Genomic DNA, 7,001 nt, shown 5'->3' with positions numbered 1-7,001 from the left:
CCAGGTGATCATGCCTGCTCCACACACCAGGTGATCTCCTGCTTGGAGCAATGCTGGACCTCATCAGCATTTGGGGAGAGGCGGCTGTCCAGTCCCAGCTGCACTCCAGCTGTAGGACAGATTTCACGATGCATGACAGAAAGGAGCCATGACGGGACACTCTGCAATGCAGAGTCAAAGTGTTCTAGAGCATGTCCGCTTGGCGCTCCGTAACGTTTAAGAGCTGCTTCGTGGCTTCGTTCTGGAGCTCCATGTTCTCCTTTCAGTCCCTCTTCTCGCTGTCCCTCCACTCCTTCAATTCTTGTTTTTCGGCCGTGGAGTGCATCATGACCTCACGCAGAAAGTCCTCTTCAGTTCTTCGTGGCCACTTTCTAATTCTGCGCAGCCGTTCAGCCGGCGATAACAAAGAGGGAGGCTGGGCTCCCAAGGTCATACCTGTGAAGCCAAAATGCAACATTTTACAGAAGCAGTATTGTTTGCAACACACAGACCCACTGATTTAAAACACAGCCGCTATTCACATACCTGTCACTAACTAGCTGACCCTAGGCAAGCACACATGAGCCACAAGACCCCCCAAATGGTGAGTAACTGTAGGGGCAAGGGAAATCAGTGTTCAGGAACCGTACTGTACACTGGGGATGTGGCTCTTGGCGAGAGCCAGCACCGGGGGGGCTTATAATCATTCTTGTCCCCACATTTTCCACAGGCTGTGTTCATTATGGAAGATATCTCGCTGCTGAGGGTTAGCAGGGAATCAAGGGAGGGTCTTCTCCAAGACTGCGGCTTCCGCCATGGCTCTTATGCGGCTCGCCTGTGTGCAGCAATGGTCCCCCCTCCCCCCCTCAGGACGGCAGAGTGGCACAGGAAAGTTACCCTTAATGGGGCAAGAAACAAAGCAGCTCTGCCAAAGAACCTGCGGCAGCGGATTGCCCGGTATCTCCATGAGAGTTTCCTGGAGATCTCTGAGGCAGATTCCCGTGAAGTGAGGGAGTCAATCAACACCCTGTTCTGCCGTTCAGACTAGGCATGTGGTGGTACGCGCATCATACAGACACAAGCCTGCTTTCTGCCACCCTCCTGCCCCCAACAACTCGCTTCAGCTATTTCCAAAATCAAAGCCACTTACCAGGGGCCTCTTCTCCTGTTTGCACTTTGCCAAGCTCCGACAGCTGTGACTGGCTATCCTCCTTTAGGGTAGAGAAGAGCTCCTGGCTGCATGCATCTCTGACCTCCAAGTCGTCCTCTGCCTCTGGGTCCCCCTCCCCGTCCACATCCTCGTCCAAGATTTCCTCCTCCTGGCTCGGTCCACTCTTGGCTGGCACGCGAGCCACCGAAATATCCACAGTGGCCTTCGCAGTGGAGGTGGGGTCGCCATCGAATATCGCATCCAGTTCTTTGTAGAACCGGCAGCTCGTGGGCGCAGCACCGGAGCGGCAGTTTGCCTCCTGTGCCTTGTCAGGCGTGAACATGCTATTACACAGGTAGCTGACAGTGTGAACACACAACAGCGGTTCCCCTTCAGTGCTCTCTGAGCGGCGCTGTAACTGCCGGCACTGTAACTCTGCCAGTGTAGACATACCCTTAGTCCTGCAACACTGTCTCAGATTTTACTCAGGTTTTGCTCCATTGCTATCAGCCCATATGATGTCTTAACTGAGGTTCTTAAATATTTTCAAACGCTAATGAATTAAGTCTCACAGCACCTCTGTGACAAAAACAAGTAATATCTCTGTTTTACAAATGAGGAAACTGAAAAGGAGACATTAAATGTCTCGCCTGAAGCCAGACACAGAGCTGTGATTAGAGATCTCCTAACTCTGACTCCCAATCTTGTGCATTACTTATAAAACCACCTAAAGAAAATAACAGTCCATCAGGTGTTACTACTCATGGTTTGCAATGATAACATTATACTTACACACACACACACACACAGCCATATACACTGTTAGAATCACACATTCCCTTGATCCTGCAAAGACTTAGGCATATGCTTAACTTCACCTTGGAAAAGTCACACCTTAAACTAGGATAGATAGAAATCAGGAATAATCAGCTAATGATTTCATTAACCTTTTCTTTTCAAAACATTTTAAAAATATTGCACTCAAAATTTACACTAAGCATTTGAAATTCTAATACAGCTGTACGAGGTCCAGATTAGAGTTAAAATTAACTTCTGTTCTTTTAGTACACAAAAGTCAATTTCATTTCAAATCACATTTGTTTGCCTGTGTTTTAATATTTTATAATATATTCCCACATACAAAAAGTAATTGAGAGAATTAACTTCAAATTACTTGATGTGGAAGTGTATAGCCTATCTGTAAAGTGTTTTGTACTTATATGAAATACTGTAAAATAGACATTTAAAAAAATACTATATGCTAAAAATAAGCTTCATGAATTAGTCCATGCTGACCTGAAATTTTTCTGGCACTCCAAATTCAAGCATTTGAATATGCTCTGTTGGTGGTACCTCCTCCTTATTCTTTGAAACTGCAGATGTCAAGTCATTTAAAATGTGTCGAACCCAATTTGTTCCTGAAACATAAAGTAACTGTTAGAAGGAGCCAAGTAGGAATTTCAGAACTGTAGCCTGTTAAATATCTAGCATAACTTTCTAAAGAGTCATTATACTAGTCCTCCATATAACTTGTAGGTGTTCCATATAACGTGTAATAGTACATAATTTTCAGACAGAAGTATGATTTTTACATTGAGAGGGTCTCTTTAATGCAACATTGGGGGTGAGAATGAATGAAATCCTGTACTTTGGCAATTATAAGTTAAGTTATATATCCCCTGAACTACTGTACTTTATTTATATTGCCTATGTGCCTATAATGGCAACCCTTGTAAGCACTTTAAGGCTGCTGCTTCTGCTATGTACACTGTAAGGATATGGCACCCATAGCCTGGGTCAACTGAATCTCACAGCCTAGGTCAACTGAGTCAGGCTCATGGAGCTAAAAATAGTAAAGTAGACGTCTGGGTTCAGGGGAGCCTGAGCTCTGAAACCCCACAATGAGCCTGGGCTCCAGCCCAAGAACAAACGTCTATACTACCATAGGCGCCCACTCCGTGGGTGCTCCAGCACTGGAGCATCCATGGGGAAAAATTAGTGGGTGCTCTGCACCCACCCGCAGCCAAGCTCCCCTCTCACCCCCCGCCCCACCTCCTCCTCCCCTGAGTACGCCATGTCCCCGCTCCTCCGCCTACCTACCAGTGTTTCCCGCCCAGCCACCGCCAAACAGCTGTGGTGCTGTTCTGCACGTTCTGCCAGGAACATGGCACACTCAGGGGAGGAGGCGGGTAAGAAGCAGGGCCGGGGCAGGGATTTGGGGAAGGGGTTGGAATGAGTGCAGGGGAAGGGGCAGAGTTGGGGCGGGGCCAGAGGTAGACGGGGGGTCGAGCATCCTCCGGAAAGAGGGGAAGTCGGCACCTATGTACACTGCTATTTTTAGCTCCGTGTCCCAAGTCCTGCAAGCCTGAATCAATTTACTTGGGCTCTGAGACTTGGTGCAGTGGGTCTTTTATTGCAGTGTAGATGTACCAATTGTGGCTCAGACCCTGTTGCTACACAGAATTCTCCTTCATGGGGAAGGAGGAGGGCATCTTCGTTGCAAGACTGAAGAACAGAGAAGTGAAGATAACTGATTAAGAGGTTTCCCTGCAACATCCTCAAACTGCCACCTGCTCTTTCTCTATTGCCCCAGTCAGCTCAGCTACTACACATATGCTTCCTTTTGGTTTGGCAGGGAAGAGTAGAGCATGAGCTGTGCTCAGGAGTAGCTATCTGTGGCAAAAAAGAGTATTACTGGGAGAGGAAGAGCTTTGTCCAACGATCACACGATCCCTGCAAGGGTACTATCATGAGTGGTGGGAGATCCCAGTTCAAGTCCCTTCTTCTCATCAGGAAGAGGAGGAAATTCATCTGGGAATCTCTCACATCCCGGGTGAGTATCCTAAAGACTAGGCTAAAGGTTCATAGATTCCAAGGCCAGAAGGGACCATTGTGATCATCTAGTCTGATCTCCTGTATAACACAGGCCATAAACATCCCCCAGATAATTCCTAGAACATATCTTTTAGAAAAACATAATCTGTCCCCCTCCTCCCCCCCCAAAGTCATTTTGTGCAGTGTTAGTCTGCCTCTGAGTACACCTACTGGATCAGACCCTACAGATGAGATAGCTGGGACAGTGCCTATCTGCCTCTGGCTTGAAGATTGTGATGGGGCTTAGGTGTGAGGTAGGCATCTGGGTGCCTCCTTCAGTGTATTTGCCCAGAGGAAGAAACACAGGTGTCTAGGAAAAAGCAACAGAGGGTCCTGTGGCACCTTTAAGACTAACAGAAGTATTGGGAGCATAAGCTTTCGTGGGTAAGAACCTCACTCTAGGAGACTTTTACAGCAAAAATTTAGGTGGTGAGTAAATTTAGTTGTCTACAGGATAGGCAGCAGCTGAACTGGGGATTTGTAAATTGGAGTGGTGCCTAAAACTAGGACTTTGGTGCCTAAGTCTGGAGTTTGTGCATCTACATTCCTTTGTGGATCTGGGCCAAACAGACACCAACCTGTTACCAAGTGTTCTGAAAAAATCATCAGCCTTGGGCTGAGAACAACTTCGATTATAAGGGTATTGAATGGCATGTATCCCCCAAAAGTGGTGCTATTGCACCCTTAACCTAATGGTGCATGAGGGGGGAGATTCTGCCAAGCAGGACCACAAGTTGGAACATGAGGGTTAAATCCCATCATGGGTTTTGGTACCCCAGCTGGGAGTCTCCCCCACAGCCAAGGCAATCAGGAGCCTAATTAAGCTCAGACTCATAAAAAAGAAGAGGGCTGATTTATTTTCACAAGAAGGGGAGACAGGGTTTTGCTAACAAACACCAGGACAGTGGGCTCTGGAGGTATCAGAGAGGCCTTTCCTGTTTCTTTACAGTTTATTGTTAAGCTACATTAAGAGAATGTGGCCATGGATATTCCTGATTTGTGTTATTTTGGCTGAATAAGAACCCTATAAATAAACTGGAACTCTCTCAATTGATTTTACCTGGATCTCCTATGAACTGTCTCTGCAATTACTCAGCCTATGGCTCTGCCGGAAAAAACTTTCAGCTCCAAGAATAGTTTATTTAGTAAATGGAGTTATAATTTAAGTGCTTTCTCATTCCTGCCTACATACTGCAAGGCCAACAGTATAATTTATTTTTGTATAGATACTCTGGTTATATTTCCTATATAACTTGAGTGGAGATCACCTATTAGCCAATCAAGATTCTTTTTCAGTTTGCTTAGAAGAATCTTCCTTTTCTCCCGCATCAAGTAAACTCCTTTCTTCCTTCAGAGCCCTCTTCAAAATATATCTCCTATAATGTCTTTCCTTGTAGGATCCTATTCCCATCTCAAGTTCATACCATCTCTTACAGTGGGATTTTCAAAAGTGCTTAGCATTGGCCTATCTTTACACCCATTGACTTCAATGGGAGCAGAATTAGGCTAGCGCTGATTGCTTCTGAAAATCCCATCCTTCGTGACCTGTGTGTGAACTGTCTTGTCTGTTCTAAACTAGTGGTGGGGACCGTGCCTCTTTATACCTGTGAACAGCTCCAAGCCTGCCATTAGTGTGTTATTAACAAAGTTTTGGGGCAGTTCAGATTCTGTTCTGGCTCTGAATTCTCTTCATCTTCACCATATATATGAAGGTATAATTCGGTATATATGCACAAAAAAGATGAATTACAGCAGCTATAGGAATCAAAGAGCTTAAAATATCCTGACACTTGTGTATTTAAGCTCTCCATAATCTTGCATGATTCTTTGTATTTAATTTACTACAGCCAGAAGCATGCCTGTCATGGCTAGATTAAACACACATCTGAAATTATAGAAGAGGAAAACACACGGCTCACTAGCACAGTGCTTCCCTGTGACAAATGAGGATTTACTGCATGTAGCATTTGAATTTCAGTGCTTTTCTGCATTCTTAGAAAATAATCACACATATTTAACATCTAAGCACTTTTTCTTTCAATTTTGCACCAAAAAAATCCAGACTTACCGCATTTAGGATAAGCAACTAGGAACACATCATCTTTTCTAACTTCCATGATGTCCAATGCTTGGAAGGTCTCAGGGGAACACATCCCACTAGGGTATAGCACCCCCTTGTACATGACCAGCAGCTCCTCAGGTTTTTTCCCTTTAGCTGCATCAAGAGTTTTGTCTATTCCCCTAACAAAGCTGTCCATAGCCATGGTTGAAGTTTGCTTTGCCTTTTGCCAGACTCTGCCCTTAAACAATGTCTCTAGGAGGAGGCTGATGAGGAACTTTGAAATATGAACTCACTGGCTTATCTGTTGCCTCACTCTGCCTCTCTCTTGCCCAATGAGGGAAATCACAACTAAGAGAAGTCTTGAATTACAAGCTCTGGGTGCGTGTGAACTCTTGGTCATGAACTGTTACTGATTTCAGCCAGTGTTGAGGATTACACTTAACTTCCGCTTTTCTTTGGCATGAATAGTAATGGGAGGAGTAAGTAAACAGAAACTGCTACTGGGATAAGGGGGAGAAACAAATTGTGCTTGTTCAGCCCCTCAGCCTCCATGTGGAATGATAACACTCTTTCACCTACCTAACCCCCTGCTGTTAAGTTTCCACCTAAGGTAAAGTGATCTCTTAAGCAACCTGGGAATTGCTGATGTAGAATCATGCTGCTGTTTGCGTGAGAACTAGAAGTTGTAAAACTGGATGAATCATCACAATAATAGGAAAGAGAGAGGACTAAAGGGAGATGGGTTAATTGCTTCTCAGGCTTTCAGGATTACAGTGGTTTTACAACAGAGAGATTGGGATCGCTTCATAGTAAAGATTGTGCCTAACTTTTTCCTATAAGCCTAATACTGATAGCCAAGGCCTTGGCTACACTTGCAGATGTACAGCGCTGTGAGTTAAACCTAACTTCGTGCAGCTGAGTAGGGAAAGCGGTGCA

The 7,001-nt window shown here is 45.2% G+C and overlaps 1 long non-coding RNA gene across 1 annotated transcript; it reads right to left on the bottom strand.

The window, feature by feature from the left end:
- Nucleotides 1-2,425: 2,425 nt before the first annotated feature.
- On the bottom strand, nt 2,426-6,210 carry LOC113405853. Its single transcript, XR_003369573.1, has 2 exons — nt 6,072-6,210; nt 2,426-2,547 (listed from the first exon to the last, which is right to left on the bottom strand). It is a non-coding gene; the product is annotated as an uncharacterized LOC113405853 (long non-coding RNA).
- Between the last annotated feature and the right edge of the window lie 791 nt (nt 6,211-7,001).

Source organism: Terrapene carolina, unplaced genomic scaffold (assembly GCF_002925995.2).
Source record: "Terrapene carolina triunguis isolate 2854851 unplaced genomic scaffold, T_m_triunguis-2.0 Scaffold51274, whole genome shotgun sequence".
Lineage (NCBI taxonomy): Eukaryota > Metazoa > Chordata > Testudines > Emydidae > Terrapene > Terrapene triunguis.
This window is presented reverse-complemented; position numbering and strand designations above follow the sequence as displayed.